Consider the following 10,815-nt stretch of genomic DNA (forward strand, 5'->3'; position numbering starts at 1 on the left):
GCTGATGAAAGGAGAAACAGATGGGTGACTCATGATACTGTAGGGAATAATGCTTATCAGGACAGACTATGAGGGTAGGAAATGCAAAGGTAGAAGTTTTGTAACAAGGAAGGGAGTGATTAACTCTCCAGGTTAGGAGCGGAGGCCTCTGGGACCATCAACGGAGAAGAGCCGAGAGTGGGACCCTACTCCAAAATAGAGATGCCTGAGATAGAGACAGAGATGATGACTTGGAGTGATGAAGCGACTGGGGACTTTGGGCCCAGAGAGGGAAAGGGACTGTGGGCCGAAAACTGGGGGAGAGGAGGGGGAAGTATAGAGTGTGGGTTTCTGGGATATACCCTTTGGGTGGTTGATGATGCATGGAGGGGATTGGGATCGTGGCAGTGAGATGATATAAAATGGAATGAATGTAAAACTAAAGTTCTCCCATGTAAACTATCATATAATTCACAATAAAACATTTTTTAAAAAATGATCATGTAGGCAAAGATGCAACAGTTCTGCTGCCAATCAAAAGGTCAGGTTCAAACCCACCAGCTGCTGCTCCACAGGCAGAAGCCCTGGCTTTCCGCACCGTAAAAATTACAGCCTTGGCATTGCTGAGAGACGGTTGTATTCTCTCTTATAATGATACTATGACTTAATATCATCTGGACAACAATGAAAAGGCAAAGATACAGCAAAACATTTCTTGTTATCAAGGAAAATAATTAATGAAAAGAGACCCAGAAATGACATGGACAGATAACTAGCAGTCTAGGATTTTAAAATGCTGGTGTGGTGCTGTAGGATAAGCACTGGACCACAAGGTCGTTTTAAACCACAGGTCGGCACTTCAAACACACCAGCCATTCCTCGGAAACTCTATATAAAGTTACTATGAGTTGGAACCAACTTGACGGCACTTAACAAAAACAACATCATTATAAATCTTATCACTATTTTTGGGATACAAAGAAAATATGAACATGATGAAAAGACAAACTGAGGATATTAAAAACACACAAATGGGAATTCTAAAGATAAAAAATGTTATGTCTGAAATGTCCAGATACACTGGCTGGCATTGAAAAGAGTAAACACAATAGAGAAAAGAGTTCAGTAAACTTGAACAGAGTCTATGTGTTGTTATTAAGTGCCGTTGAGTCGGTTCTGATTCGTAGTGATTCTATATAGGGTTTCTTAGGAACCGTAGTGTAGTAGTTATGAATCAGGCTGCTAATCTCATGGTCAGCAGTTCAAAACTACCAGCTGTTCCGTGGGAGAAAGATGAGGTTTTCTGCTCCCATAAAGATTTACAGCCTCGGAAACCCTATGCAGGGTTGCTCTGAGTCAGAACTGACTCCACAGCATGTAACAACAATAACAAGGAACCACTGATGAGTTTGAACCATTGGCTTTATGGTTTACAGTCCAGTGTTTATCCTACAGTGCCATACCAGAAACTCTAAAATGAATCATAGGGAGAAAAAGTTTAAAACCAACTAGCAAAAGTGTTAGAGAAAGTGGAAAACAGTCTTGAATGATAAACATATAATCAGGGTCTCCTGTTTAAAATGAGAGGTACTTGAAGAAATAAAGACTTGAAATCTTTCCAAATGTAATAAGAACTATAAACTAGAGATCTAAAACGCTCATGGAACTTCAAGTGCAAGAAACAAAGAACACCAATAAACATCATAATTAAATTTCTGAAAACCAGTGGTGAAGAAAAACAATCTAAAAGTAGCCTCAGAAAAGAGACACATTAAGTACAGAGAAGTAAAATGACAGCAGAGTACTTGTCAGGAACAAAATAGTAGTGAGTCATTGAAGTTCTGAAAGAAAGAACTATAATTCTAGAATTCCTTCACTCTTTAAATATTTTACTAGGTAAAATGTCTTTCACAATTAAGGCAGAATCTAGGTTGTTCTAGACAAACAAAGCTGAGAGAATGCATCCCCAGAAGTGCTACACTGGGAGAAGTATTAAAGGAAGATTTTTAGGCAGAAGAAAAATAATACAGGAAATAAATCTCTTCCTACATAACGGAGGAGTCTTGGTGTGGCGCTGTGGGTTAATGCTAATGCGCCAGACTGCAAAGTCGTTTGAACGGCAAAGTCGGCGGTTCAAGCTCACTACTTACTCCTTGGAAACTCTACGGATCAGAATCAACTCGATGGCACGTAACAACAACAACAACATAAAGGAATTAAGAACAAAGGAATGGTAAATATGTCATCAAAGTAAAAGAATTTGTCCTCATTCTCAATTTCTTTAAAAATGAAATCTTTAAAGTAAAAGCAATGACCATTTATTGTGGGATTCATAAGAAATGGAGATATGTTGTTGTTGTCAGGTGCCATCGAGTTAGTATTGACTCATAGCAACTGTGTGACCAACAGAACAAAACATTGCTCAGCCCTGCACCAACCTCACAATCGTTGCAATGTTTGTGATGATTGCCAATGTGCCAATCCACCTCACTGGGGGTCTTCCTCCTTTTCTCCAACACTCCACTTTACCAATCACGATGTCCTTCTCCAGGGCCTGGTCCCTCCTGATAATATGGTCAAAGCATGAGAGATAAAGTCTGGCCATCCTGGCTTCTAAAGAGCATTCTGGCTGTATTTCTTCCAGCACAGATTTGTTTGATCCTTTCTCAGTCAATACTACTTTTAATATTCTCCTTCAACATCATTACTCAAATGGATCAATTCTTCTATAGTCTTCCTTATTCACTGTCCTACTTCACATGCATATAAGTCTATTGAAAATAGTCCTCAAACTGACATCTTTTGCTCTGAAACACTTTTAAGAGGCATGCGTAGCAGCAGATTTGCGTAATGAAAATTTGTTTAATTTCCTGACTGCTGCTTCCAAGAGTATTGAAAGTTGATCTGAGCAAAATGAAGTCTTTGATAACGTCAATCTTTTTTCCATTAACATGAATGTTGTTTATAGGTCCAGCGGTGAGGATTTTTGTTTTCTTTACAATGAGGTGCAACCCATGCCAAAAGCTATGGCCTTTGATCTTTATCAGTAAGTATTTTAAGTCCTCTTTGCTTTCAGCAAGCAAAGTTGTATCATCTGCATATTGCAAGTTGTTAGTGAGTCTTCCTCCAGTCTTGATCCCACATTTTTCATCATATATTCCAGCTTCTTGCATTATTTGCTCAGCATACAGATTGCATAATTATGGTGAAAGAATACAACCCTGATGCACACCTTTCCTAATTTTAAACCATTCAATATTCCCTTGTTTTGTTCAAACAACTGTCTCTTGGTCTATGTACAGGTTCCTCGAGAACACAGTTAAATGTTCCGGAATAGTCTTTCTCCACAGTGTTGTCCATAGCTCGTCATGATCCACACAATCAAAAGTAATGATATCCCCCCTCATTTCACATCCTCTTCTGAATCCGGCTTGAGCCTCTGGAAGTTCTCTGTCAATGTACGGTTGCAGCCCTTTTTAAATTATCTTTAGCAAAATTTTACTTGCATGTGATATTAATGATATTGTTCAGTGATTTCTGTATTCCATTGGGTCACCTCTATTTGGAACGGCCACAAATATGATCTCTTCTGGTCAGTTAGGCAGGTTGTTGTCTTCCAAATTTCTTGGCATGGATGAGTGAATGCCTCTAGTGCTGTCTCACTTTCTTTAAAGATTTCAATTTTTATTCCATAAGTTCCCGGTGTCTTGCTTTTTGCCAATGCCTTCAGTGCACCTTGGACTTCTTCCTTCAGTATCATTGGCTCTTGATCATATGCTACCTCTTGAAATGGTTGAACAACAACCGTTTTCTTTTGGTACAGTGACTGTGCATTCATTCCATCTTCTTTTGATGCTTTCTGCATCATTCAATATTTTGTCCATAGATTCTTTCAATATTGTAAGTCAAGGCTTGATTTTTTTTTTCTTCAGTTCCCTCATCTTGAGAAATGATTAGCATGTTCTTCCCTTTGGTTTTCTAATTCCAGGTCTTTGCACATTCTGTTATAATACGTGACTTTGCCTTCTCGAGCTGATCTTTGAAATTTTCTATTCATCTCTTCTACCTCCTCATTTCTTCCATTTGCTTTAGCATCGCTATACTGGAGAGCAAGTTTCAGAGTCTCTTCTGACATCCATTTTGATCTTTTCCTTCTTTCTTGTCTTCTCAATTAACTTTTGCTTTTATCCTGTATGATGTTCTTGCTGTCACCCTACAGTTCTTTTGGTCTTCCATCTTTAGCATCTAATCTGTTCTTGAGATGATCTCTAAACTCAGGTGGGATATGTTCAGAGTTATATTTTGGCTCTGGTGAACTTGTTTTAATTTTTATCACCTTCAGCCTGAATTTACATATGAGCAACTGATGGTCATTTCCACAGTCGACTCCGGCCTTGTTTTGGCTAATGATATCAAACTTTTCCACCGTCTCTTTCCACAGATATAGTCAATTTGATTTCTGAATATCCCATCTGGTGAGGTCTATGTGTGTAATCACCTTTTATGTTGCTTAAAAAATGAAGAAGTCATTGGTCTTGCAAAATTCTATCATGTGATCTCTTGCATTGTTTCTATCACTAAGGCCATATTTTCTATCTACTGATCCTTTCCTTTTTGTTTCCAAACTTTGCATTCCAATTGCCAGCAATTATCAATACATCTTGATCATGTTTGGTCAATTTCAGACTCAAGAAGTTGAAAACATTCTTCAATTTTATCTTCACTGACTTTAGTGGTTAATGCATAAATTTGAATAATAATTGTATTAACTGGTCTTCCTTGTAGGCATATGGATATTATCTTATCACAGATAGCATTGCATTTCAAGACGGATCTTGATATGTTCTTTTTGATGATAAATACGACACCATTTCTCTTCAATTTCATTCCTAGCATTGTAAATCATGTGATTTTTAGATTCAAAATGGCCAATACCAGTCTATTCAGTTCATTAATGCCTAGGATATCAATGTTTATGCATTTCATCTCATTTTTGACAATTTCAAGTTATCCTAGGTTCATACTTCATAAATTCCATGTTCTAATTATTAATGGATATTTACAGCTGTTTGTCTTCATTTTGAGTTGTGTCCCATCAGCAAATGAAGTCCCAAAGGCTTTACTCCATTCGCATCATGGTCAACTGTACTTTGAGGAGGCAGCTTTTCCCCAATTGCATTTTGAGTGCCTTCCAACCTGAAAGGTTCATCTTCTGGCACTATATCTGACAATATTCTGGTGCTCTTCATCATGTTTCAATATTCAATATTCTGGTGCTAACAGTGTTCCATTGCTATTCATAAAGTTTTCAGTGACAAAATATTCAGAAGTATCCCATCTCTCCTTCTTCCTAATCTGTCTTCATCTGGAAGCTCATCTGAGACCTGTCCACCATGGATGATCCTGCTGGTATTTAAAATATCCATAGCTTAGCTTCTAGAATCACAGCAACACACAAACCACCACAGTACAACAAACTCACAGATATGTAGGTAGATATGTAGCTATAAAACAATGGCAGAAATATTGTTGTTACTGTTTTTAGGTGCCATGAAGTCAGTTCCAACTCATAGCAATCCTATGCACAACAGAACAAAACACTGCCCAGTCCTACTCCAAACTCTTAGTCACCGCTGTATTTGAGCCCTTTGTGGTAATGCACAACAGAACAAAACACTGCCCAGTCCTACTCCAAACTCTTAGTCACCGCTGTATTTGAGCCCTTTGTGGTAACCACTGTATCAGTCCATCTCCTTGAGGGGCTTCCTCTTTTTGGCTTGGTCCTTCCTGGTAACATGTCTAAAGTTTACGAGTTGTTTTGTTTTTGTTTTTCCAAGGCACTGCTGGATAGGTTCAGACAGTCAATCTTTCAGTGAGAAATTAAGCACTTACTGTAGTGTGCCACACCTGGGCTCCTGATTGCATAAACAACCAACACAATGGACAAAAAGTCAGTTAAGTCAGGTAGAACAATGCCTCCAGTGGGAACTTGTTATAAAGGGCGTCTACTTGGCTCAGATTCACAGCAACTCCATATAGGGTTTCCAAGGAGCAGCAGTTGGGTCTGTAGTTCAGTGCTTATCCTACAACACCAGTACCCTAGTTGAGGCTGTTGTGTTCAAGTGCCATTGGGTCAGTTCTGATCCATTGTTGTTTGTTGTTGTTAAGTGCTGTCGAGTCGATCCCGACCAATAGCAAAATTCAAATCAACCTTGCGGTCCAGTGCTTATCCTACAGCGCCACACCAGGACTCTCCAGTTGAGGCTAGTGCTGGGGATATTCCTTCCTTCAAGATATCCTGGAGTCAAAGCTATTAGAACCAAAGTTGATATTGATGTCATCTTTGCTGGTGTTAAGTGCTGTCAAATGGATTCTAACTCATAGAGATCCTGTACGGGGTTTCTGAGGAACAGTTGATGGATTTGAACTGCAGGCCTCGTGGTTCACAGTCCAATGCTTATCCTACAGTGCCACACCAGAAGTCATCTGTTGCTGTTGTTGTTGTTGTTAAATGCCATTGAGTCAGTTCTGACTCATAGTAACCCTGTAAAGGGTTTCTAAGGAACAGCTGGTGAGTTTGAACCACTGACCTTGCAGCTCAAGTCAACCTTGAAATCGAGTGCTTAGCCTATGATGCTATACCAGGTCATCTAGAAGTAAGTAAGCAGCCATTTACTGCAGATAAGTCCATTTTTCTCTGTGCATGAACTTTTATATATAAAGGCATGCACTTACTTTTCAGTATCGTCATGTGTAAACAACTAACTAAATGTCAGATTTTTGTCCTTAGACCATCTGTCCAGTGGAGACTTCTAACAGCCAACTTTGAGAAAAGATGCTGTCCAAGTTCTAGTTGAGAAACAAAAGTCAATGTCATGAGCTCTCATTTTTCCTTCAGAAAGTCAAGAAACGACACTCCATTCACACCAGGACGTGTTGACAAAATCTAACTACACCAAATCTTATCACTTCAAGCAGTAAATCCCCTCACCCACTGAGCTGGTAAGGAGACCAGTTCACTCCACGCCTGCTGCCAACCAGCGTTTGCTGTCCAAGAGCATTTTGGAACGGAGATTATAAAGGACCCAAATAGTACAACCCAAGTTCCAAGGAATTTTAACAACAATGACCCTCTTTGAAAAGCAAGGGACAGAATACACTGTCCTGCTATAAACTTCCTGAAGAGACACCCAAGAATCTGACTACTTGGGTCCCTACCCATTCCTGGGGGCAGGATTCACCCAGTTAATGAAAGGGTAAAACTGAACTTACAGTTCCACACCCTCAAAAGACATGTTCCACTTTGAACTGTTTAATGTTGCCTCAGCCTATCAACTGAATGTGTCGGTGTTGGTGTGTGCTGACTCACAGCAACCCTATGTTGTTGTTAGGTGCCATCGAGTCAGTTCCGACTCACAGTGACCTTATGCACAGAAGATCGAAACACTGCCCGGTCCTGTGCCAATCTCACAATTATTGTTACACTTGAGTTTATTGCTGCTGCCACTGTGCCAATCCATCTCATTGGGAGTCTCCCTCCACTCTACCATGCATGATGTTCTTCTTCAAGGACAAGTCCATCCTGATAATATGTCCAAAGTATGAGAGACAAAGTTTAGTCATCTTGGCTTCAAAGGCACATTCTGGTTGGACTTCTTCCAACATAGAATTGCTTATTCTTCTAGCTGTCGATGATATTTTTAATATTACTCTCTAACACCATAACTCAAATGCACCAATTCTTCTGTAGTCTTCCTTATTCATTGTCCAATGTTTACATGTATATGAGGTTATTGAAAAGACCACAGCTCAGGTCAGGCACACCTTATTCCTCAAACGGACTTCTTTGCTCTTGAATACTTTAATCTTGTGCAGCAGATTTACCTAATACAATTCATTGTAAAACAACCTCATAAGGTTTTCAAGACTGTAATCTCTATGGAAGCAGATTGCCACATCTTTCTCCCACAGAGTAGGCTGGTAGGTTCAAACCGCCAACTTTACAGTTATTAGCCAAGCGCTCCAGCACTGTACCACCAGGGCTCCTTACCAGCTGATTACTTGGTAAGTTTTACATTTGGGATTTTATCAGCATGTAGCCCAGAGTTGCAGCAAGCCAAATGGGCAAATGATTTAATGACAGCAGAACGAGTGAGCAGATTTGAATACAACTGTAAGATGCAATGGAGATTTGTTTTATATGGAAGGTAAATCAATCTGATGAGAGAAATTTTATTTTAAGATCATTGTATCTCATAGGGTCCTAATGCGGCCAGGAGGCAGGCTTTCAGAATGTGCCCCTTGGTTGTTTAAATGATTATATATTTTTGAAAGTTTTTGTGTACATCCAAAACAAAAAAAAACAGAGGGAATAGAAGCAAATATTGTTGAATGATGATGCACTGCGGAGATTGTAATCATTGCAATGAAATGATGAGTGTAAAACTGCTATCCTTCTATATAAACTATCACTCAGTTCATAATAAAACTTTAATAATGATAATAATGATTCCCAGGTTAAAGGTGAACACATCTGGTTCTTTTGCAGTCTAGTCAAGATATCCTTGCAACTTTGGGGTCCTACTCTAGGTACACCCGGATGATTTGGGCCACATTGCTATATTGTGGACTCTGGCTATAGTCTTGGACCTGGACTCCCGGAAGTCAGGATCTTCTAAGGAAAGCAAACTTGTTGGAGTTTCCATTATGGCTTTGGCCCTAAGTGCTACACATCAAGCCAAAAATATTAAGGAATCTGCATACAAATTAAATAAAACTGGTGCCTTTTTTCATCTTGAGAACAATTCTGTAGATATTTTTACCACTACAAGAACCCATAAGATTAAAATATTTTTAAAAGTTGAAGAGCGTTACCTAAAAAAGGAAAAGGTAAGACTGCTCATATGTTCCTGTGATGAAGTAGATACCACATCTCCCAGAAATCTCTTCGAGTCTGAGATGCATGGAAACAGCTGTTTCTGGGAAGATCAATCAGGCTTACAGTGGTAGTCTAACCCTAAACCCTTGTAATTATATATTGAATGACTGCCTAGATAATCTGGGTGCCACCTTGTGACAGGCCAGTTGTGTTGCTGACAGTTTGGTGCACATCAGAGAAAAGACATACTCTGCATCAGCGCCTCTTATAGCCACATTAATCCAACCAAAGTGTGGTTCTGGAACATAGACAATCTACCTCACTGAGGCCAGGCCAATGAAGCACTCATTTACCTGGCTGAACCTGACCAGCTCAGGCATCGCTAATACTAAAGACATGAGTGGAGTCCCAGCATTACCTGGTCGACAGTGACCTAAAATAAGGTATAGTTTAAGTAGAGGCCATATGAATTTCAATACAAAGGTGTGAAACCATGAACACAGGACAAGCCTGGCTAGCAGAGAGCCCAGATAGAAGATTGTTCTTACATTTCTGTATGCATTGCCTGTCTATAAACAAGCCCCAAACAAGAATTTGCATGTTGATGCTGGATATTGTTGTCTTCCTGTAAACATTCCTGAGCTTTGTTATGGGATGTAGTTTGGAAACAGTTTGATCCTTTGACGTCTTTTTAAAAAATTGTTAGACAGGGACCAGAGCAGCATTTGGTCCCCAGATTCTCAGTTTCGTTTCCTGAATTCAGGGAGTCTGCTGGGCTCCACCTAGGTTACCCTTCCTGTGTTATGACCTAGAAACACAAGACTTGTTTATATGTCTCTGCTCATGTCGGGTCTTCCCAGGACTGCTTGTCTCTCTCCCAGTTTGAATCACATACCCTGTGGATCCAACTCACCCTTAATGATTTCTATTTCCTCAGAGCAGTTACAACTCTTACAAGTTGACATAAAAACCCACCACCATACAGGGTTTCTGAGACTGTAAATATTTATGGGAGCAGATAGCCTCATCTTTTTCTTGTGGAACAACTAGTGGGTTTGAACCATTGACCTCATGGCTAGCAGCCCAACTCCTAAGTCACAATACCACCAGACATATGTGATGTGAAATATCTCCTCTAGTTTTGGTGAGTGTGACGATTGCCTTCCCGAGAGGCACCATGTTGGAATTTTGTCTATGTTCACACAGTTCATTATCTTATCTCCAGTCTGTCTGACTCCAGAATTCATGTCCTTTCTACCATGTCCTGGTTACATGACGAGTTATGTTTCTCTGGACTTGAATCAGTGTCCTTTTCTCATCACTGAGGAATTAAAAACTCACTAAATGACAGACGAACAGGTAATCTGGGTTTCCTGATGTGATGCAATAGGTAGTACCAGTTCTTCCCATGAGGCTTTCCTGCTGCAAAAATGAAACCTGAAGGGATCAAGTCTTTCCACCTAACCACCAGGAACAGAGAGTCCTGGTGTGGCACTGTGGGCTAATGCATCAGATTGCAAAGTCATTTGAACTGCAAGGTCTGTGGTTCAAGCTCACCAGCTGCTCCTTGGAAACCCTGTACAGTGTCGCTATGGGTCAGAATTGGACTTAACAACAACACCAGAACAGGAACTGTTAAGAATCAAATTATGTCTTCCAAAAACTTATGTTGAACCCCTAACCCGTATATCTGTGACTCTGACCCTCTTTGGAAACAGCTGGCTTATATTGTTCTGTTGACGAAGTCACACCAGTAGTGTGGCTCCTGTAACTAATCACATCTGAGTGATCTTTCATAATAGACAGAGACATACAAATAGAGAGAACACAGTATGTGACAATGGGGCCAAAGGAGCCCAAGAAAAGCCAGAGGAGACAAAGCACTATCTTCACCTAGAGCTGATGCCCTGAATTTAGACTTCTGGCTTCCAAAACTGTGAGAAAATACATTTCTGTTC

This window comes from Chrysochloris asiatica, unplaced genomic scaffold, assembly GCF_000296735.1.
Source record: "Chrysochloris asiatica unplaced genomic scaffold, ChrAsi1.0 scaffold00182, whole genome shotgun sequence".
In the NCBI taxonomy this organism is placed as follows: domain Eukaryota; kingdom Metazoa; phylum Chordata; class Mammalia; order Afrosoricida; family Chrysochloridae; genus Chrysochloris; species Chrysochloris asiatica.